Here is a 24,552-nt window from a genome sequence, read left to right as displayed (position 1 = left end):
GCATATGGCCGGCATCCCGCTCACAAGGGAAAGCCTTCCTATCCATATTCAGTAGTTTCATCTATGTCACGCAGACTCATTCACGGCCTCCAGTTCGTGTTCCCAAGAAGGCCGTTGAAGACGATAGAACACTGTCTCTAAATTATGAACCTTCACGGTTGGAAAGTTGCTACAATATCTCTTTCTCTGACAGCCAAGACAAGTTTCACCGATGCTTTACCATTATTACGGGAAAGTTCTTTACGCCATCTAATTAGAATTGCAGCAGGTTTCAAGTAAATTAATGATTGTCTGGTGTTGTGGCAGATACAAGGATTGCCCTTATCTGACGCTACAGTATCATGAAAATTTCTTGAATATAAAAAGATATTTATTCATCTCACGCGAACTCACTGCAGAGCTAAAAAGCAGTTTACACTCACCAGGTCTCCCGATTAAGTCACATCTCTACGGTCACACCACACTGTAGGGCGTACAATGTCAAGGAAAGCATTTCAGCTCAAGTCTAACACACACAAATAATTTACAATAACCTCCCTTTACAATAGCGTGCTTGAATGAAATTTCCTTAGGATTCTCCAAATGAATCTCAGTCTTGGATCTGCTGTTTACGCAGCTAGGTAGTTGTATGGGGTAGTTCAAGTTTTAATCGATTCGGATCGAGATATTTTACACTTGTTATTGTTTCCAATGATTTGTCATTAATAGTGTAATCACCAATAATGGCTTTTTCCGCCTGTTTGCGCAATACGTTGTATGCCGATCAATTTCGAGTCCCTCGATACTCTGCAGGAGGTGGTCAGCCGCAAGAAATGAAATGAAATTGGAAATGGGGCGCGGTGTTGGGTGGGGTGGGGGGTGGGGGGAGAGGGATAGAGAGAGAGAGAGAGAGAGAGAGAGAGAGAGAGAGAGAGAGAGAGAGAGAGAGGGGGGGGGGGGTACGATCGAAAAGGCTCTTTTCTTTTTCATGTAATTTCATCAGTTACTTTATATAGAACCTGGTTTCCAACATTTATTTGGCCATTGAGCAGCTGTTTATTTTGTGTTAATACTTCGCGTATGTGCATTACGTTACAATTTTCTAGCGTCATCTGCAAACAGTTTGAAGTAATATTTGATTGCTTTTTCGGTACTCATTGAACCACACACTTATAACATGAACCACGATTCGCATCGTGCTCATACAATGCCCTCACTACAATCAAACCCAAAGCATTTTGTATCATGTTAACGCCTTGCCTCCAAAATGTCTCCGACCGAGTAAAATGGCCACATAGCACAAATTTTGCCGGCAAAACTGTAAGCATAAGCAAGCAGGCGTCCTATGAAATACGTCTGCCGAAAACACTTTCGCTTCTCGTGGCCGGTACTTGTGTTACGGATGTTTGCTGTTGAGGTAACAGTTGCATTGGAACTAAAAGAGCACGTAACATACGACCAGACAATTTCACTTAAAAACGGGCGTCTAACTACAAGGATTAAAATAGTACCGTTGTATGATCCTCTCGTATATAGAGTAGACGCTCTGCTTACAGTATGTGAAAAGTTAAAACACTTTATCAGACGAGGATTCAAATATGGTGAGGCGCCCTATAAGTTGAAACCATGGTAATGTGTTCAAACTGTGTCTGCAGTCTGTACAAAATTTTTGGGAAGTGTCATTTTTCGTTTATTTGGCCTTTATTGTTTGGGAAAACTCTATACCTGTCCCACAACCAGCTGATTTCGGTCTCTATTGCAATTTATGAAGCTGTGACTAAGTCCCTGAGCCGCGCCTGGATGGTGTAGTTACTGTGCACTGCCCTCCAAATTCAGTGACCTGTACGCCCCGGTCCATTGTCACATACCATCAGCTAAATCGCACTTCACATACTGAATCTACTTGCTTCGGTAAACAACGCACAAACCAGAGTGTTCCAGATGGCGTGCTTGATTTATTACAGATACGAGACTGAAATGGATAAACAGATGGAGAAAAAACTAAATGTAATCGAAAGAGCCGGCCGTTGTGACCGAGCGGTTCTAAGCACTTCAGTCTGGAAACGCGCGACCGCTACAGTCGCAGGTTCGAATCCTGCCTTGGGCATGGATGTGTGTGATGCCCTTAGGTTAGTTAGGTTTGAGTAGTTCCAAGTTCTAGGGTACTGATGACCTCAGATGTTAAGTCTCATAGTGCTCAGAGCCATTTGAACCATTTGTAATCGAAAGACAAGATTAATAATAGACAAACGTAATGTAAACAATAGCAATAACGCAGCGTCCCCATATTACAAAATTCAGAGAATTTCCGCCCTTATATTTTTATAAGAAATAAACGACTACAACAATGCTAATACAAGGCTGCATAAATTAAAATACATACAGTAAAGTTAATTGCGATCAGTACTGTCATTTGCTAAACTAATTTCGACTGATCAGTCACGGTTAATTTTTGGCCTAAGGCTGCGTCTAGATGTGTGAGCGTCGACATTTGTGTAAGAGTCCTGTAAGACTTAACAGCTGAAAATTTTCTGTGAAAATTGAAGGTAATAAATTTTATCGTTAAAAGAAAAACGCACCGCTAGTCTCCACCAATAACAATGCAAACATGTACAAAAATATAATTTCGTTTTGCTAGAAGGCGGACCTGTTAATCGTGTGCAAAACACTGATGCTGAGCTTGAAAAGCCTGTGTGCTTATCTCTAACAAAAATAGTTTATATACAATCTTTTCCTGTTTATACGTATGTCTGCACAGACCCGATGTGAGAGAAAGCATGAAGATCGTTGTCTGGCCATGTTAAGTAAGCGAATAAATCAACAACACAGACTATCACTTGCATGAAGTTATATACGACTGGCCTGAGGATGTGGAGCTCCATTTGTACAGAAAAACTTGTTCGACGAGCCACTCAAGTAACGAAATATGATATAACACAGGAAATGTATTCGCAGTTGCGAATGTGAACCACCTTCGGCTGTATATTAGAAGGACGACAATTTGTGCCGGCCTGGGACTTTAACATGGATTTCTGGCTTTACCCCGAGCATTCGCCTTAAGCGCTTCGGCTATCCGTGCACGAATCACGGCCAGAGCCAAACTTTCACATGTCGTCGTCCTTTTTTTGTCACAACCTCCACTCGTCCGTTACGTACATTTCCGTTCAGAAAGGGCCTATTTATTAAAAGCTGAAGACCTAGTATTGGCAAATAAATATGAAATAGCAATGCCTGTGTTATTAAGAAGTACGATGTACTGTTCCTTCGGATATGCATGCGTATGTGAAAGAATATTGCATCTTACTTCTTAATACCTCAGTCACTGTTATTTCGCACATTTGATAGTCCCTGGAATACTGAAACTCACCGAGCGGGGTGGCGCAGTGGTTAGACGCTGGACTCGCATTCGGGAGGACGACGGTTCAATCCCGCGTCCGGCCATCCTGATTTAGGTTTTCCGTGATTTCCCTAAATCGCTCCAGGCAAATGCCGGGATGGTTCCTCTGAAAGGGCACGGCCGACTTCCTTCCCAATCCTTCCCTAATCCGATGAGACCGATGACCACGCTGTCTGGTCTCCTTCCCCAAACCAACCAACCAACCAACTGAAACTCTGTGCTTGACCGAGACTCGAGTGTAGAATCTTTCCTTCTGCCGGCAACACTTTTAACGACTGAGCTAACAGGCACGAATCACTGGCCGATCTCTCAGTTTCAGTCCTGCCAACACTGCTCGTCTGCATTTCAATTTACACAACAGCTTTTCTACATACCTTGCTCGACTGGCAGTCCTGGAGGAAAGTACATCGCGGAGGAATGGCTTGGGCGCAGTCAGGGACTAGTTTCCAGGTCGAAGTATGACATTGGACTGACCGCAACAGCATTCGCATGTAACTCTAGAGCTTCGAGTGTTCGTCTGATTATCACAAGGACGCAAACGTGAGAGGACTGCACCAGCAAGTAGAAGCTACGTGGCAAGTGCGTGAAATCTGGTGAAGTCAGCAAGAAACGCAACGAAAAATTTGTATCCCGATACTTGCGTCACAGTGACCACTTCTCCGTGCGGGACATACCATTGGTTTCACCCTAATTGTGCGCAGTGGGCTATTTAAGGTAGCCTGCAGGTGCAGAAAAATAGCAATCGCCACTAAATAACAAATATGATTTTTCTCGTTGGTCTTTAGGGTCAAAACTAAAAACTGACCCTCCTATGTAGCCGAGATCGCTGACGCACACCTGTGTGGTGGCGCTCGACTCGGCGGTAAGCCGAATCCTGGTGATTTATGAGAATTTCACTGCCTGCATTTGGCTGGCAACGGGAGGAGATTCGATAGGGTAAACTTCCTAATCACCAGTCTTTACGCCAACGAGCAGGATTACATTTCAAACCTATTCGCAGTGTGACAAGTGCCAACACCGGGTTTCACCCACCCTCTCCCCTGTCGTTGTCACTATCACCATCACCATCGACTACAAATACAACACTACACTATCCACATATCCATTACTCACCTCTGTGCTACAAATACACATACGACATATCTCTCAAATATCGGCAAGGGAAGAGGCCAATGAGCGTGTAGGAAGAACTCCCTTTCCGACCCAGCCCGTAGGATACCCCAGCCAACAACGCCATACATACATTTTTATATAAAATTTGGAGTTTAGAAATCAATGGTTGGAAATGAATATTTCAGCCGATATAACCTGTTGACTGAGCAACGACTGTGAGGCACGTGTTTGTAAAATTCTTTTATTTCATAGCAAACAGCAGTCTGTAGCATCAACGGTGGAGGGGCTATCTTGACAAAAAAAAAAAAATCCACAATAGTTTGTGTGTGCACGATACAGTTTACTGCTGCATACGGTATATGACTGGTTGCCAAAGATGCAACACTGCTAGATACAGAAATTTGCAGGGATGCATTTAAGATGTCATTGGTGCAGCATGATGTAGTGTGGGCAAATGCGAACGAGTGTGCAAAAGAATGTTTTGCAATAGTCGTCATTCTAATTTCGCCTGTATAGAAACTAGGTTTTTCAACCCACATAGAGCTGGACAGTGTTCTCGACGCAAGTAGAATCTGAGTAGATGGTACTGGACGGTGTGGAGGAAGTTTCATCAACCTGTTAACAAGAACGTAAAATGTGACTTTGATGAGTGCCGTGTGGAAAGAATTGGTGGAGCCGCAATTACATCCGTATTACAAATAACGTACACAAGTAATGGGGCAAAAAGATTTTTAAACACCGAGTTGATGACAATGGTGTCTGTGGTCACTTTGACTACTTGTTAAGTGTGCTCAGTTTTTGCTATAATAAACGCTGCCTGGTGGAAAAAAAAGTGAAGGACAGGAGACGTGGTAGGATGTCAACGTAATTTCGTACACGAACACACCATCGTCTGGTATGTAAATTATTATAATTGCAAATCTCCGTGACTGGTAGAATTGCTCCAAGATCACAACAGTTTTATTCGTGTTTAGTGCAGTTATCAGGCAGGAAACGTAACAGGCGTGAACAGCAATCTTGTGTGACCACCGTGAAGAACACACGCAGTCGTGGGAGTGTGTCAGGTATAGATAACCCAGAGTTTGATATGGGCCTTATTGTTGACGTCAGCTTGGACAGCAGGTCGAATCATGCAATATACAGATGTGTATAGCATTCGGATGTCACGGTGACCCAATGTTAGACTGCATGGAAACGTGAGGGCACGCATAATCGTCAAGGTTCCGGGCAATTACGTCTCACCATCACAAGGATGGATCGCTGTTCTGTGCACCAATCCCTTGACATCCGCAGCTGCCATCCGAGAACAAGTAATGGACTCCGTGCAACATCGTGAACATTCTGTGCCATTGGTCGGAGACTACGAGCAGCCGGACTATAGCGAATTACAGTCGTGTGGAGGCTGCCGCCAACGCAACAACACGAACGACTGCATTTGGAGTGGTGTCCAGACCTGGCAGCTTGGACTGCTGACGAATGATGAGGCAATATGTTCAGTGATGAATCGCGGTGCTGCACTACTCAAGATGATGATTGTCGGCGAGTATGACAGCGACCAGGGGAGACGTCCCATTCTTCCAGCGGTTTGGAGAGCCACAGCGGTGTTACCTCTGACGTCATGATGTGGGGAGCCATCGAGTATGAGTTCAGGTCGCGACCGCTAGTGATTGAGGGAACTGTAGCGGTACAACAATACGTCACGGACATCCGGAGTCCTCATGCGGTACATCTCTAGCGTCAGTATCGTGGTGCCATTTCAACAGGACAACGGTCCATCCATGGCACGTGTGTCGATGAACTGTCAACATGACGATGAGGTAGCCCTGCGGCCAGCAAAATCACCACATCTACCCCGACAGAACACGTGTGCGACCAGCTCAGACGTCGACTACAACCAAGTACCAGCATCCTGGATAACAGGAGGATGCAACGGCTTTATGACACCCATTCCTATGGAATTAGTGAATGCGATCAGGCCAGAGGGGGTACAACGTCGTCCTGATAGGTGGGTTCATGCTGCAAAGTTCTTTGTCAATTTGACTATTTTATAATCAATGAAATATCATATACTCTCTAGACCCGTGAAGTTTCATTTCGTTTCCTCCTTCGCTTTCTGACGCTTGTCTTTTTCTGGCGGACATTTTATAAAAAGAACTGAATATCGATTTCTGAGCTTGAATTATTCATTACAAACTACTCAGTTTAGGATCATCTACACTCCTGGAAATGGAAAAAAGAACACATTGACACCGGTGTGTCAGACCCACCATACTTGCTCCGGACACTGCGAGAGGGCTGTACAAGCAATGATCACACGCACGGCACAGCGGACACACCAGGAACCGCGGTGTTGGCCGTCGAATGGCGCTAGCTGCGCAGCATTTGTGCACCGCCGCCGTCAGTGTCAGCCAGTTTTCCGTGGCATACGGAGCTCCATCGCAGTCTTTAGCACTGGTAGCATGCCGCGACAGCGTGGACGTGAACCGTATGTGCAGTTGACGGACTTTGAGCGAGGGCGTATAGTGGGCATGCGGGAGGCCGGGTGGACGTACCGCCGAATTGCTCAACACGTGGGGCGTGAGGTCTCCACAGTACATCGATGTTGTCGCCAGTGGTCGGCGGAAGGTGCACGTGCCCGTCGACCTGGGACCGGACCGCAGCGACGCACGGATGCACGCCAAGACCGTAGGATCCTACGCAGTGCCGTAGGGGACCGCACCGCCACTTCCCAGCAAATTAGGGACACTGTTGCTCCTGGGGTATCGGCGAGGACCATTCGCAACCGTCTCCATGAAGCTGGGCTACGGTCCCGCACACCGTTAGGCCGTCTTCCGCTCACGCCCCAACATCGTGCAGCCCGCCTCCAGTGGTGTCGCGACAGGCGTGAATGGAGGGACGAATGGAGACGTGTCGTCTTCAGCGATGAGAGTCGCTTCTGCCTTGGTGCCAATGATGGTCGTATGCGTGTTTGGCGCCGTGCAGGTGAGCGCCACAATCAGGACTGCATACGACCGAGGCACACAGGGCCAACACCCAGCATCATGGTGTGGGGAGCGATCTCCTACACTGGCCGTACACCACTGGTGATCGTCGAGGGGACACTGAATAGTGCACGGTACATCCAAACCGTCATCGAACCCATCGTTCTACCATTCCTAGACCGGCAAGGGAACTTGCTGTTCCAACAGGACAATGCACGTCCGCATGTATCCCGTGCCACCCAACGTGCTCTAGAAGGTGTAAGTCAACTACCCTGGCCAGCAAGACCTCCGGATCTGTCCCCCATTGAGCATGTTTGGGACTGGATGAAGCGTCGTCTCACGCGGTCTGCACGTCCAGCACGAACGCTGGTCCAACTGAGGCGCCAGGTGGAAATGGCATGGCAAGCCGTTCCACAGGACTACATCCAGCATCTCTACGATCGTCTCCATGGGTGAATAGCAGCCTGCATTGCTGCGAAAGGTGGATATACACTGTACTAGTGCCGACATTGTGCATGCTCTGTTGCCTGTGTCTATGTGCCTGTGGTTCTGTCAGTGTGATCATGTGATGTATCTGACCCCAGGAATGTGTCAATAAAGTTTCCCCTTCCTGGGACAATGAATTCACGGTGTTCTTATTTCAATTTCCAGGAGTGTACGATCAGCGTAATTTCAATCTTACAGGTATGGGGTACCCTTTGCCAGACATCACTTATGAGGCCGTATTTGCCTTGAGTTCTAACTTTTGCCGTATTCTTACCGCTAATACAGCGAAAAGACAGCAAGATGATTTTATTGTTCGAATATCATCTACGTCGACATCCGACATCAACTTCTGAACGGAAATGATTTCCCTACGACAGCATGTTTTTGTCTTTAGAGCAGAACGTTCCGATGGCCATTGGTAGTAAATTAAAAAAAAATTCTGGACCAGGATAAGAAAGTGATCTAGAGACAAGCTGGATCTTTTATCCTGTCCGTGAGATATACTCGAATATCTCAGCTGGAAGCGTACGGTGGCGAAATCTGGGTTTATGGGTTCGAAGTCCGGCCTGACACTTCTAAGTTGGCCTTTTATTTCTCAGTACGTTATGCTTTTCTGAACACGAGGCTTTGTGGATAGAAATACGAAAATGTCCAACTTCTTATCCCACGTGCTCATCTCCGACACCATTACGTTCCTGCTAGACAAGTCGTGCACAAGCGGAAAGGTGCTTTTTCCAAATATATTTAATCCAGAAGCAAATAGAAGAGGTAAGAGAGTACTGCATATAACAGTCCGTCATGCAATATTAAGTCTGTTTAAAATAATATGAGTTGTTGAAATGAATAAATGGTAGTTATAAATCTTTCCGTTACCAGTTGCATAGCCGCGCGGGATTAGCCGAGCGGTCTCGGGGGCTGCAGTCATGGGCTGTGCGGCTGGTCCCGGCGGAGGTTCGAGTCCTCCCTCGGGCATGGGTGTGTGTGTTTGTCCTTAGGATAATTTAGGTTAAGTAGTGTGTAAGTTTAGGGACTGATGACCTTAGCAGTTAAGTCCCATAAGATTTCATACACATTTGAACATTTTTTTGAACCAGTTGCATAGCTCTGAGCACTATGGGACTTAACTTCTGAGGTCATCAGTCCCCTAGAACTTAGAACTACTGAAACCTAACTAACCTAAGGACATCACACAAATCCATGTCCGAGGCAGGATTCGAACCTGCGACCGTAGCGGTCGCGCAGTTCCAGTTGCAGCGCCTAGAACTTCTTTATGAAAGTATTATTTCTTCTTTATTAAAGTGATCATTTAGCCTAATTATACGCAAGAATTCCTCATCTTCCATTTAAATATTTGTCTTTCGTAAAATTTTCGACGTCATCTTGACACGTTGTAAGAGGTCCGAGCAGGTGTAATACAGATGTAATTTTATGTAAGAGGTCCGAGCAGATGTAATTTCGATGTATTGCTCATGCGCTGCCTGCGATATGCAAGGTATAAGAGAATCGCTGACCAGAGAGCAGTGTTGACTGTACGAACTGTGTAGCAGTAGCAGTAAGTTATTGCCAGCGTGTGTGTCTGCTCTGGTCTGGTCTGGTGTATCATGTTGGCTGGGCCGGTCGCGGTGCAGCGATGTCGGAGCCTGAGTATTATTGTATAAGGTAAAAAAAAAAGCAGCCTCGCGCATATCTAGTAATATTATGTAAACTCCCATGTATATCTTTTAAAAATGTCCTAATAATAACAAGCATTCATTTCAATGTAAAGAATTTAATATTTTTTAATGCATGATCATTCCGATTGTTGCAAAAGAAAAATCATTTGCTTCCTTTCATAAATAACAAATGTATAGGCCAGCATTGCACAGAGCTGTGCCGGAAAAGAGCTATTGTAAGAGCAGATAGTTGCAGACTTTATCGAGGTGAGAATTTTTGCTTTTTATTCAGAATGATCTTACAGGGCCATAACGCAGCACTGCTGTCGTCCAAATTTTACCAGGTTACTGAATTTATTTTTTAGTATGAGGTTCAGGAATTTTTCTGTTTCGAGCTTATATTAAATGAGAAAAGAATTTTGTGGGTACATTAAATGGGAACCAGTTTTGTTCTGAGGTTACATTAAATTTATATATGAAACTCAAGTACTATCTAACCATTGTTCAAAAAGAACGTAGAGAGCGTTTTAAGTAATTGTTGTGCAAAACTCCTTCATTAATAACTTAATTAAATGAACTAATTTTCTGCTGAGAAGAAAAGAAAAAGCGGTAACTAAAGGCATCGCTCCTCTCAGACAGTGTGTACAATATAAGAAGATCGGAAACGTTTAAAAAGTAAAAGTGATCGACACAGAAAGACAGTGCCGCAAAATGCAATAAAGGGCATCCATACGAAATCAACAAACTTCTGCATGTGTACTTTGTATGCTATTGTAAGAGGCACTGCTTAGCCGTTTAAGTTTTCTGCCAAACGATTGACGCTGACAATCACAAACGTTTAACACGATTCCACTGAAAATATGAGACTAATGCGCTAAAGGCTTAAACGGGAGGAGCGAACAGACACTCGTCATTGTTAGCCCACAAGAAAAATACCACGAGTTTACGTAAGGTGACCCTGGAGAGCACGGAAGGAGAGTGACTTTAGTCACGAAACGCGTCGATTCACCAGTCAGGAATGAAATACCGAAATAACGTCCTCGCGAAAAGGGGGAAGTTCCATTCCAGGGAAAGAAATGAACAGTAATTATTTCATTACCCATTCCTACAAAAAGTATTGCTGTTCAGAAACCGAGCAAGGTTGCGGTCGCGACGATTCAGCACCAACAACAGAAGGGAAAGCATGACATTACGTAAAGTTATGTTTCATTCTTAGAGTTTGTGCCAGAAGGTTTTTATCCATACTTGACGTTCACCGGTGGCACTCACGGCCACCTGGTTGTTTTGCAACATTCAGCCACGCATCCAGCTTGCGCGGGAACGAAGACTTAGATTTTTATTTGTGCGTGCTTTTGCTGCGTATTGCTTACATATTTAATAGCCATCGAATATATGAAGGGAATGTTAAGATTTAGAAAAATTTCTTTTATGGGTAAACGGTACGTTTTAACTGCCCTTCATTGCGTAATATGTACGTAGGCGCTAAGCAGTTTTACACTGATGCGTCAAAGAAACTGATATACCTGCCTAATTTCGTGTAGCACCCCCGCGAGCACGCAGAAGCGGCGCAACACGACTTGGCATGGACTCGACTTTTATCTGAAGTAGTGCTGGAGGGAACTGACACCATGAATCCTGCAGGGCTGTCCATAAATCTGTAGGAGTACGAGGAGGTGGAGATCTGAACAGCACGTTGCAAGGCATCCCAGATATGCTCCATGATGTTCATGTCTGGGGAGCCAGGTGGCCAGTGGAAGTGCTGAAAGTCAGAAGTGTGTTTCTGGAGCCACTCTGCAACAATTTTGGACGCGTAGGGTGTCGCATTGTCCTGCTGGAATTGCCCAAGTCCGTCGGAACACACAATGGACATGAATGGATGCAGGCGATCATACAGGATGCTTACGTACGTGGCACCTGTCACAGTCGTATCTACACGTATCAAGGGTCCCATATCACTCCAACTACACACATTCCACACCGTTACAAAGCCTCCACCAACTTGAACAATCCATGGATTCATAAGGTTGTCTCCATACCCGTACTCGTCCATCCGCTCGAAGCAATTTGAAACAAGACTCATCTGACCAGGCAACGTGTTTCCAGTCATCAACACTTCAATGTCGGTTTTGACGGGCCAGGGTGGGGCGTAAAGCTTTGTGTCTTGCAACCATCAAGGGTACACGAGTGGGCCTTCGGGTCCGAAGGCTCATATCGATGATGTTTCGTTGAATGGTTCGCACGCTGACACTTGTTGATGTCCCAGCACTGAAATCTGCAACAATTTGCTAAAGGGTTGCACTTCTGTCACGTTCAACGATTCTCTTCAGTCATCGTTGGTCCCATTCTAGCAGGATCTTTTTCCGGCCGTAGCGATGTCGGAGATTTGATGTTTTACTGTATTCCTGATATTCACGGTACACTCGTAAAAATGGTCGTACGGGAAAATCCCCACTTCATCGCAACCTAGGAGACGCTGTGTCCCATCGCTCGTGCGCCGACTATAATACCACGTTCAAACTCACCTAAATCTTGATAACCTGCCATTGTAGGAGCAGTAGCCGATCTAACAACTACGCCAGGCACTTGTTGTCTTATATAGGCGTTGCCGACCGCAGCTCCGTATTCTGCCTGCTTACGTATCTTTGTATTTGAATACGCATCCCTATGCCAGTTTCTGTCGCATTTCAGTGTAGTTCGTAGTAACAACAGCTTTGGCTTCTATTGCACCAAATAAATATTCACGCAGTAGTCACGCAATTCGTGTAGATTACGAGAAGGTGGTTGGTTACTCCCGATCAGACTTTCAATTACATCATAAATGTGTTTGGATTACTCCATGACAAATACTAGAGCCAGCTCATCAAATGGAAACAATTCTCATGGTCCACAGGCCAGAAGATTGCTCAATGATAAATTGTCGTCACTGAAAACATCACTGCTAGGAGCATACCTGCTACAATTGGAAGCAGTCAACCGTACCATTCGCATATTTCTCTGTCTTAATGCTGTCTTCTGTAATAACCGAAGGTTCCTGAGATGTTACGTGGACTACGGCATGCATCATAACATTCCTTGCATCAGTCCGTGATGTTCCCGTGTCACATGTGTCGAACAGGCTAAGTAACATAACACAAAAAGAGGTCACCCTAAAATTGACTGACATGACTAGTTAGTATACATTCCAGTCGCAGTGTTCACGGGAGCACTGAAGTCTAACTATGTAATCGAGTCAACAGTGTTTTCTGAAGTTCACGATAGAAACACATTCGCCTGGAGGCTTGCGTATAGCTGCGAAGCTGCGGCAGTCAAAGGCTTGAGCGATAAATCGCGGGTAGCACAAGATGCAGTGGGTGGATGATTATTATTATTATTATTATTATTGGTTTGTGGGGCGTTCAATTGCGCGGTTATGAGCGCCCGTACAAATTCCCAACCTTTGCTCAGCCCAAACTCGCCACTTTCATGAATGATGCAGTGGGTGAAGACAGTCCATTCAGTAGATAAGTGTGCCGAAAACGAATGAAGGGAAAAGCGAAAACCAGAAAAAAGCCCAAGTCGTCGCCACCAAAGTCAGTAGTACCAAAACAGAAGTGCGCAAGGGAAATCCAAAATAAGAATACTGGATTATATTTGTACTGGAACTGTAGTGACGTGTGATCAGAGGCTTCAGGTACGAGCAGCACGTGACGGCTTGGCGAGCTGAGCGGGACCTGAAGTTGCCGATCAGAGGTCGTTCATGGCCAACGACTACTCCCAAGAGAGCGTTCCCTGTTTACCAGCCGCTGGTGTGGACATGATATGTAGGCGCCGAACCGAATATCGCTAAGCTGCCTCTGTATCGATATAGTCATCGCGAAATATTAAACAGTACCGTACATTTGTGATGTTTATTGTGGTACTGGATTTGCAAACAAGAAAGATGTGCTCCAAAGTATTTATGCTTTCCGCAGTACTGCACCTGCTGATATATTCGGCACACATTTTCGTCCATTCTTACACAGCAGGTAAACTGCCTACGTCGTCTTCTCAGACGAGGACAGAACGTTTGACGCCTCGTGGACTAAAATGAATTTCTCCGTCATTCCACAACATGCGTTCGACGGGAACCGTTGCAGGGCATATCAACCCCTAAGCCCCATTATGGAGATTATCGTTCTCAGTCGAAGGCCAATCGCAAACTTCCGTTTTCCAAAGTCACTAAAATCAATATCGTTCCCAATTTTCTGCACACGGCTTCTGCTTAATAGTTTATAGATCTCTAAGACTCTCAAGGGGAAGGATGACTAAAGGTACAATTGCAGAAAAGTATCCGTTATTCGTGAGTTATTCCTCAGCTCGCCTGGGGTCGGGCGCAACGCTGCCATTATAGTAGTGTATAGTAGTGCAGTGCAGTGCTCGGTAGTGTTGACCCGTGAATTACAAAATCTCTGCTGTAGTAAAATAGTACAATAACATGTAATGAGACAGCTAGATTCCGTATGTGTACATATCTGCGTGACAAAGGGCCAATCACTAGTGATTAGACAGATTTCCTTTCTTAAAAAGTAATTTCTCATTTATTTTATCTTTCCTTTGTAAAGCAGCCTTGTAATGAAATAACATTTAGTGAACTTCCGTATGTGAATGGACAGCTGCCATGTGGACGACTCTAGTTCAGTTCCCGGTCCTACCAGAGATTCTTACCAGAGATTCTTACCAACTGTTCTACCTGAAGCGTGATGCTTTCAATTTCATGAGTCCAGCTGAGGGCCTACGTGAATGATAAATAAAAGCTCCAGTGTCTGGAAAGGTGAATACAGCCTGGAGCTTGGTGCGCTGACCTCACGCCCGTCCACACAGCATCCAAATGACAACATATGGCTTAGGATAACATGGTCGCCGCTCAGCATCACGTTCTCCGAGCCTGATCGTTGGGTTACTTCTTTTTACTAAAACATTTAAACGCATTAAGTATTACGTACACGGAATGAAATTTTCACTCTGCAGCGGCGTGTGCGCTGATGTGAAACTTCCTGGCAGATTAAAACTGTGTATGGACCGAGACAAGAACTCGGGACCTTTGCTTTTCGCGGGCAAGTGCTCTACCATCTGAGCTATCCAAGCACGACTCACGACGCGTCCTCGCAGCTGTAATTCTGCAAGTACCTCGTCTCCTACCTTCCAAACTTCACAGAAGCTCTCCTGCAGACCTTGCAGAACTAGCACTCCTGGAAGAAAGGATATTGCGGAGACATGGCTTAGCCTCAGCCTGGGGGATGTTTCCAGAATGAAGTTTCATATCAACGCACACCTGCTGCAGAGTGAAAATTTCGTTCTGGGAGCATACCCCAGGCTGTGGCTAAGCCATGTCTCCGCACCTTTCTTCCAGGAGTGCTAGTTCTGCTAGGTCTGCGGGAGAGCATCTGTGATGTTTGGAAGGTAGGAGACGAGGTACTGGCAGAATTAAAGTTGTGAGGGCAGGTCATGAGTCGTGCTTGGGTAGCTCAGATGGCAGAGCACTTTCCCGGAAAGGCTAAGGTCTCGAGTTCGAGTCTCGGTGCGGCACACAGTTTTAATCTGCCAGGAAGTTTCATATCTAGGAAGAGACGAAAGCTAAACAATAATTACGTGTGAATAAATACTCTATTAAATTTCCCATCGCATAATGTGATCCCAGCATGTTCATCCACATGGTGGACAGTTTGGTAATGCTCTTGAGGCTCAGCAGTGCTAGTGCCTAGAAATTTCACTGTTACTGGTATGGACGTCTCTTCTGTATCTGCACACAGTGAACAGCCCAAACGACGGGACTACGTACTCATCACCCGTTCTGTTCCGACAGCACGGTAGCAGGCGTTAACTAGCACGACCGCTCAAACGTAACGCAGAATTTATACTATGTGCAGCTTCGGTCAACGGAGAATACCGCATAATAAGAGTAACATGAGCAGGAGTGCGAGTTTGCCCACGGCTAGCCGTGAAAAAGTGTCCCAGTTCTCCATCGGCGCCCACGGAGGGCAACGCTTGGTCCTTGAGTGTCAGGACGTGGTGCAGTCTACGCCGCAACCGGTCGTTCTTGACCTTCGGGAGCTCAAGCGAACTGCCTCGCGTTAGAAAATACGTGACGCATACTTGGGCGACCTCTCCTTCACAGCTTGACGTCAAGGTAAAGTGCTCAATCTGAAGTCGACATTGTATTAAACTACGGTACGGAACGACTAGTATTCCAGTACGACGTCCTGTTCGGCGGAGAGCAGTGAAGCGCAATACAGTTTGTCTGGCTGGCTACCATTTGTCATACTACAGCATCACTGTAGTTCAGAGCTGGGAACAGATAGTGGACTGCATCTTTCTGCGTTATGGGAGTCACCAGTTAACTGCATACACTCCTGGAGTGCACCCTTCTGGCTGCCACATGCCAATTGCCTCCCATGAATATACAGGGTGGTCCATTGGTCGTGACCGGGCCAAATATCTCACGAAAAAAAACTACAAAGAACAAAACTCGTCTAGCTTGAAGTGGGAACAAGATGGCGCTATTGTTGGCCCGCTAGATGGCGCTGCCATAGGTCAAACCGATATCAACTGCGTTTTTTTAAATAGGAACCACCATTTTTATTACATATTCGTGTAGTACGTAAAGAAATCTGAATGTTTTAGTTGGACCACTTTTTTCACTTTGTTATAGATGTCGCTGCAATAGTCACAAACGTATAAGTACGTGGTATCACGTAACATTCCAACAGTGTGAACAGGATTTGCTTTGTGATACATTACCCGTGTTAAAATGGACCGTTTACCAATTGCAGAAAAGGTCGATATCGTGTTGATGTATGGCTATTGTGATGAAAATGCCCAACGGGCGTTTGCCATGTATGCTGCTCGGTATCCTGGATGACATCATCCAAGTGTCCGGACCGTTCGCCGGATAGTTACCTTATTAAAGGAAACAGGAAGTGTTCAGCCTGCAACAAATGATGATGCCCAAGTAGGTGTTTTAGCTGCTGTCGCGGAAAATCCGCACATCAGTAGCAGACAAATTGCACGAGAATCAGGAATCTCAAAAACGTCGGTGTTGAGAATGCTACATCAACATCGATTGCACCCGTACCATATTTCTATGCACCAGGAATTGCATTGTGACGACTTTGCACGTCTTGTACAGTTCTGCCACTGGGCACAAGAGAAATTACAGAACGATGACAGATTTTTTGCACGCGTTCTATTTAGCGACGAAGCGCCATTCACTAACCGCGGTAACGTAAACCGGCATAATATGCACTATAGGGCAACGGAAAATCCACGATGGCTGCGACAAGTGGAACATCAGCGACCTTGGCGGGTTAATGTATGGTGCGGCATTATGCGAGGAAGGATAATTGGCCCCCATTTTATAGATGGCAATCTAAATGGTGCAATGTATGCTGATTTCCTACGTAATGTTCTACCGATGTTACTACAAGAGGTCTCACTGCATGACAGAATGGCGATGTACTTCCAACATGATGGATGTCCAGCATATAGCTTGCGTGCGGTTGAAGCGGTATTGAATAGCATATTTCATGACAGGTGGATTGGTCGTCGAAGCACCATACCATGGCCCGCACGTTCACCGGATCTGACGTCCCGGGATTTCTTTCTGTGGGGAAAATTGAAGGATATTTTCCATCGTGATCCACCGACAACGCCTGAAACATGCGTCAGCGCATTGTCAATGCATGTGCGAACATTACGGAAGGCGAACTACTCGCTGTTGAGAGGAATGTCGTTACACTTATTGCCAACTGTATTGAGGTTGACGGACATAATTTTGAGCATTTATTGCATTAATGTGGTATTTACAGGTAATCACGCTGTAACAGCATGCGTTCTCAGAAATGATAAGTTCACGAAGGTACATGTATCACATTGGAACAACCGAAATAAAATGTTCAAAGGTACCTGCTTTCTGTATTTTAATTTTAAAAACCTACCTGTTACCAACTGTTCGTCTAAAATTGTGAGCTGTATGTTTGTGACTATTACAGCGTCATCTATCACAAAGCGAAAAAGTGGCCCTACTAAAACATTCATATTTCTTTACGCACTACACAATTATGTAATAAAAATGGGGGTTCCTATTTTAAAAAACGCAGTTGATATCCGTTTGACCTATGGCAGCGCCATCTAGCGGGCCAACCATAGCGCCATCTTGTTTCCCCCTTCAAGCTAGACGAGTTTCGTTCTTTGTAGTTTTTTCATGAGATGTTTGGCCTGGTGCGGTAGCGTTCTCGCTTCCTACGCCCGGGTTCCCGGGTTCGATTCCCGGCGGGGTCAGGGATTTTCTCTGCCTCGTGATGACTGGGTGTTGTGTGCTGTCCTTAGGTTAGTTAGGTTTAAGTAGTTCTAAGTTCTAGGGGACTGATGACCGTAGGTGTTAAGTCCCATAGTGCTCAGAGCCATCTGAACCATTTGTTTGGCCCGGTCACTATCAAAATGGTTCAAATGGCTCTGAGCACTATGGGACTCAACTGCTGAGGTCATTAGTCCCCTAGAACTTAGAACTAGTTAAACCTAACTAACCTAAGGACATCACAAACATCCATGCCCGAGGCAGGATTCGAACCTGCGACCGTAGCTTTCTTGCGGTTCCAGACTGCAGCGCCTTTAACCGCACGGCCACTTCGGCCGGCCCGGTCACTATCAATACACCACCCTGTATAAGTGGAAACGACAGTCTGTGACAAGAGGAAAGCAGTTCCATGGCCTCATAAACCTGCCATAAAATCTATATTTAAACCATTATTACTCCGTTATACAGAGTTGATGTGAACAATTCCACTACGTCAGGCGCTGTTTCTTGACTGATTAAGAAGACACGTTGGTTAAGATACAAGATTCGTATTAGGGAGGCACCGGATTCAGATCCTCGACCAGTCGCCTTGAAGTACGTTCCCCATAGTTTTATTCTTTAAAATGGGCGGGGACCACTTTTATTCTCTATCATTATCCAAACGTAGTTTGTACTCTAACTGCCTCGAAGTTCCGAAACGAAGGACCTCCCGATACACGTCGTCTTAAGCTATTCGTTCATAAATGAGCATATGCTCATTTTCCAGATAGTGTTTATGCAATTACCAGTAGCACATGGTCAGAATACAGATTGCCTGGGGCAGGCGTGATATCAAATTGTTATGTACTCTGCGATTGATCTTGTTGATTCCTTTTTCATAAACATGAAGTGTATTCGGACCTGCGAAACAGAACAATGGTCACCAGTGTAAGAGAATGACGACAGTGAAAATTTGTGCCGGAACGTGAAACTTGATTTCCCGCTTCATCGAGCGGTTGCCGTAACCTCTTGGCCAGACTCGAATTTCTTGTGTGTCGTTGCTGCTGCGTCACAATGTGTACTCGTGTACACATGCATGTCCAGAGGGACAATGCATCGTACTTCTTAATAACACAGGCACTGAAATATCATATTTATCCACAGACACAGGACTTTAAAATAAAATGTCCTCTCCTGTACGGAAACTACATAAAGTGTGTACGAGTGCAGCTTGGTGTCCAGTAACAAATTACGGAAGATTGGGTCTGGCCGAGTCGTGCGCGTGTAGTGGTTAAGGCGATCGCTTACGTAAAGCGGGATACCCGGGTTCGAGTCCCGGCCCGGCATAAATTTTCATTGTCGTCATTCCCTTACACAGCTGATGGTTGATCATATTCGAAACTGCGATACATTTTACGTATTTCATAACGGCTGTAGTAACCGCATTGCCTGTTCCTTCGGACATGTGTGCCTGTCTGAAGGAACACTACATCGTTCCTAACAACACAGCAACTGCAATATCGCATCCTACTTCAGGATGGCTGAAAGCCAACTTTCATTGCAGGCAGATCCCTATCAAATGGAAGCTGGCACCGTTCCGAGTACATGCTCCTGTGGTTCCGTCACAGCCAAGCTGGCAGATGGAAAGTATGACCGTTCTTTGAGTTTCATGTTGTTCGAATTTCTGCTCATTTCTCGAATATCTTATCTTTGCTATAATCGTACTGGATACAGCCGACACACATTTACATACTTTGGAGGCGGATGCATCACACCAAATCAAGGGAAACAAAGTCCATTTATAATTTGATTCTTCGGTTTTGAGTAATTAATAAAAGAATATCTCACAAAATTCTTAAGTAAAAAAATTCCAGATGTTCAAAATCACTTCTGCTTGCTTAGATACATGACTACACTCGTGCGATCATGGGATGAAGCAACGTTTAAAACACTTCTGATCTGTGTGAAGTGGTCTCTCAGACTTTCCCCACATATTACGAAGAGTATCAGAATCAGGAATGTCTGAAAACTAAACCGTTTTACATTACCTATGAGATAAAAATTCGAAGGACTGAGATCTGAGAAACGTTCACACCATGGTACTAGCCGCCTTTTACCTATCTTGTGAAAAATACAGTCCAGTGAGAGGCATTGCCTGTTGCCTTGCGATCCTCGGCCGAAGTCTATTAAATAATAAACAAACATCGGCAGGATATCTCGAAGCTGAAGCCAATTCGTGAACAAGTGGCCACGGAAGTGTCAACAAAATCGTGCCTCAAATTTGTTGGCGTACGTCATCCGTAAACCGCATACTTCCTGTTATACGCTGGAACACATCTTGCGGCAGCTTGGGAGGAGTGTTCTGATTAAAGTGCTAGTAGATAGCAGCTGTAAAGCGTGCTGCAGTAATATATCATGCTGTCAGCCACATATAAACTAGTGGCGATTAAAGTTCTTACACCACTAAGATGACGTGCTACAGACGCGAAATTTAACCGACAGGAAGAAGATGCTATGGTATGCAAATGATTAGCTTTTCAGAGCATTCACACAAGGTTGGCGCCTACAACGTGCTGGCATAAGAAAAGTTTTCAACCGATTTCTCATACACAAACAGCAGTTGACCGGCGTTGCCTGGTGAAACGCTGTTGTGATGCCTCGCGTGAGGAGGGGAAATGCGTAACATCACGTTTTCGACTTTGATAAAGGTCGGATTGTAGCCTATCGCGATTGCGGTTTATCGTATTGCGACATTGCTGCTCGCGTTGGTCGAGATCCAATGGCTGTTAGCAGAATATGGAATCGGTGGGTTCAGGAAGGTAACACGGAACGCCGTGCTGGAACCCAACGGCCTCGTATCACTAGCAGTCGAGATGACAGGCATCTTATCCGCATGGCTGTAACGGATCGTGCAGCCACGTCTCGATCCCTGAGTCAACAGATGGGGACGTTTGCAAGACAACAACCATCGACGACATTTGCAGCAGCATGGACTATCAGCTCGGAGACCATGGCTGCGATTACCCTTGACGCTGCATCAAAGACAGGAGCGCCTGCGATGATGTACTCAACGACTAACCTGGATGCACGAATGGCAAAAGTCATTTTTTCTGATGAATCCAGGTTCTGTTTACAGCATCGTGATGGTCGCATCCGTGTTTGGCGAAGCGTGTATTCGTCATCGCCATACTGGCGTATTACCCGGCGTGATGGTATGGGGTGCAATTGGTTACGCGTCTCGGTCGCCTCTTGTTCGCATTGACGGCACTTTGAACAGTGGACGTTACATTTCAGGTATGTTACGACCCGTGGCTCTACCCTTCATTCGATCCCTGCGAAACCCTACATTTCAGCAGGATAATGCACGACCGCATGTTGCAGGTCTTGTACGGGCTTTTCTGGATACAGAAAATGTTCGACTGCTGCCCTGGCCAGCACATTCTCCAGATCTCTCACCAATTGAAAACGTCTGGTCAATGGTGACCGAGCAACTGGCTCGTCACAATACGCCAGTCACTACTCTTGATGAACTGTGGTATTGTGTTGAAGCTGAATGGGCAGCTGTACCTGTACACGCCATGCAAGCTCTGTTTGACTCAATGCCCAGGCGTATCAAGGTCATTATTCCGGCAGAGGTAGTTGTTCTGGGTACTGATTTCTCGGGTTCTATGCACCAAAATTGCGTAAAAATGTAATCACATGTCAGTGCTAGTATAATATATTTGTCCAATGAATACCCGTTGATCATCTGCCTTACTTCTTGGTGTAGCAATTTTAATGGCCAGTAGTGTAGTTCCAAGTAACAGAATCTTAAACTGTTGCTGCCGTCTATTCTGAATTGTACCAGAATGATTATGATTCGCTCATAAATTTTGTTGTTATTGTTTGTGGTTTTTTGGAAGCAAACGGAGGACATTTTGAACATTTATTACCAGTTTCTGACTTTGACACTTTCGGAAATGTTGGGTTGGCACATAAGTTCGTAGCGCTTTTCCATAGGTCTAATAAGCGCAACAGATACACATAACAGAGGCTTCAGTCATCAGTAATACAGTGTTTTCCTTCACTACTTAACAACAGTCTAGCAACGCTGAGGTATTTTTCCGATTCCGCGACTGTAGAAATCACCTTGTTACGAAGCGAAGATTTCGTCGAGCCATGTTTGGAGCCCATTTTCATCCGGAAAGGAAGTTCCTTGAAGGTTTTTGATAAAGAGTAGAAAAGGTGAAAATTTGAGGGCGCAAGATCAGGTGAATAATGTGGGCGCGGAATGACTTCCCAACGGTATTCATATACAGTGTTTTTTGTCAGTCTAGCAGAATGCGGGCGTGCGTTATCGTCGAGTTGCATCACTTCATTTCACGCACTCTTCTTGGTCGTCTGCAAGACGTTGCAGTTGAGAATAAATGTCAGCAGTGATAAACTTCGGGGAAGCAATTCGTAGTACACAACACCGTCGCTGTTCCACCACAAGTGTAACATTATCTTTCGTGGATGAGCGCACGTCCTTTTATGGGGCGTTGCTGCTTTGTTTGTGCTCAATCATTTATTTCTTTTCCTCGTGTTACCGTAAAGACACCGTTTCTCGTCGCCAGCAACGATACAGAATAGGAATGATCGGTGTAGTTACGACGAGCAAGCAGAGATGAACACATGGCCACCTGCTGATTTTTGCGATTTGGAGTAAAGAATGCGGTATGCGTACGCCCAATTTTTGAACGTGAATGTCGGACGAAGGTGGAGTGACCACAGTTCATCACAACTACCAGTTTTCGAGTGCACTGACGTGTACCATTGTGAACTAATGCGGACTAATGCGTTTAAACCCCCAAAGGTATTCCTGAACATGGATGGTCAGTAATGTCAACATAATCCTCGCTAGAACGAGAAAACCACTTTGTTGACCTACTGTGTCCAATGGCATTATTCCCATACACAGCGCAAATGTTTCTGGCTGCTTCCGCTGCTGTCACCGCTCTACTTAACTCGAACAGAAGAAAACGTCGGAAATGATCCAATTTCTCCACTTGGCACTCCATTTTCTAATGTCCATAGCTCTGCTCACTATCTCCAAATGACAAAATGATAATATGCAAACTCAACTAGCAACAATGACAAAAAAACTATCGAAAAACAAACCCGTAGCAGCCGGAATACCAACATGCAAAATAAAAGAACCACGAACTTATGTACCAACCTAATATTGTTTCATTGCGGTAGTAGTTGTGTAGTTCAGTCTAAACACTCATTTCATACAGCTCTCCATGCTGCTCAATCCTGTGGAAGCCTCATCTCCGAATGACTACCTGCAGCTTACATCCTTCCGAATCTGCTTACTGTATTCAAGCCTTGGTCTCAGTCTACAATTTTTAGCCCGTATATTTCCCTCCATCACCAAATTGACGATTCCTTAATGTCTCAGGATGTGTCATATCAACCGACCCCTTCTTTTAGTTAAGTTGCGCAGTAAATTCCTTTTTCTCCAGTACGATTCAGTACCTCCGCACTGGTACTTCGATCTACCCGTCTACTCTCCAGCACTCTTCTATAGGGCCACATCCAAAAAGCTTCTGTTCTCGTCTTGTCTGGACTTCTTACCGTCCACATTTCACCTCCATAGAAGGCTGAACTCCTGACCAATACCCACAGAAAAACACTTCCTAAAACTTAAATTTGTATTCCATTGTGACCCCCCCTCTTTGGCCCTATCTTCCTTTTATTCTCTCTTTTCTCCCTTCTTCCTTCGTCGTACCGCGGCTATATCTCAGGGTTTTCAACACAAGGGAGGGAGAAAAGGGGGCACATGTGTGTGGTTGATAGCGCTATGTGTGCCACCCTTATCTCCGTTTTTAGAAGATTGATGACTGAAGCAGACACACTCCTCTACAAGAAAAAGGTAAGTGCTCTCTTTTTGAAAAAAAAAGGTAGATAGTACTGTAGACTATAATGTCTATCGTTCTACCAAACTGAAGGAACACGACACAGTTTGTAAAGTTTATTGATCCCAAGGAGCTGAAACAAAACTCATCCGTTCCAAATGTCATTCACAACAAGAGTAGTTAGTTTTCTGGTGTGTGTGTGTGTGTGTGTGTGTGTGTGTGTGTGTGTGTGTGTGTGTGTGGTGGTCACTGAAATGATCGTTCCGGTAATTCTATCACAATCTGTTTAAGGGTTGCTAAGCAACATATCGACTAGCTGACTATTCCGTGGTTATTATCTGTCGCATTCAAACAGTAAATCAACTCACACTTGCTTTAAGCATCAAGAACTCTTACTATCCCTTTCGATAATGCTTTGATAATTATTATTAAGTTAACGTCAATAAATCACGGTCAGTGTTACATAATCCTTCACGCGACTATAACGTGAGATGGCTACCGCATATCTCAAACTTCGCGCCGATATTTCAAAGTCCGCACGCGATTTGTTTGTAACAAAGTTTGGACGTGGTTTCCTAGAATATTTTCTAAGCCAACTCCGGGTTGTGAATTATCAGTTCTATGTCCATTCATAAAAATTACAGAGGGCCCGCACTGGATTACGACTTGTCCGCGCACTCGAGCAACTCAGAAGGTATCATCCTTCTCAAAGAGAAGAAAATACCACGCATAACGCAGCATTGCGATGTCAAAACACATTTATATCCATCTCATA

General features: G+C 45.1%; 1 protein-coding gene across 2 annotated transcripts in view; it reads right to left on the bottom strand.

Moving 5' to 3' along the window:
- The window catches only part of LOC124622144 (protein goliath), a 639,805-nt gene that overhangs the window by 386,030 nt on the left and 229,223 nt on the right, over positions 1–24,552 (bottom strand). The gene's annotated exons all lie outside the window — the stretch shown is intronic.

Source organism: Schistocerca americana, chromosome 7 (genome assembly GCF_021461395.2).
Source record: "Schistocerca americana isolate TAMUIC-IGC-003095 chromosome 7, iqSchAmer2.1, whole genome shotgun sequence".
In the NCBI taxonomy this organism is placed as follows: domain Eukaryota; kingdom Metazoa; phylum Arthropoda; class Insecta; order Orthoptera; family Acrididae; genus Schistocerca; species Schistocerca americana.
Note: the sequence above shows the minus strand (reverse complement) of the source record. Positions and strands in the feature narration are given on the sequence as shown.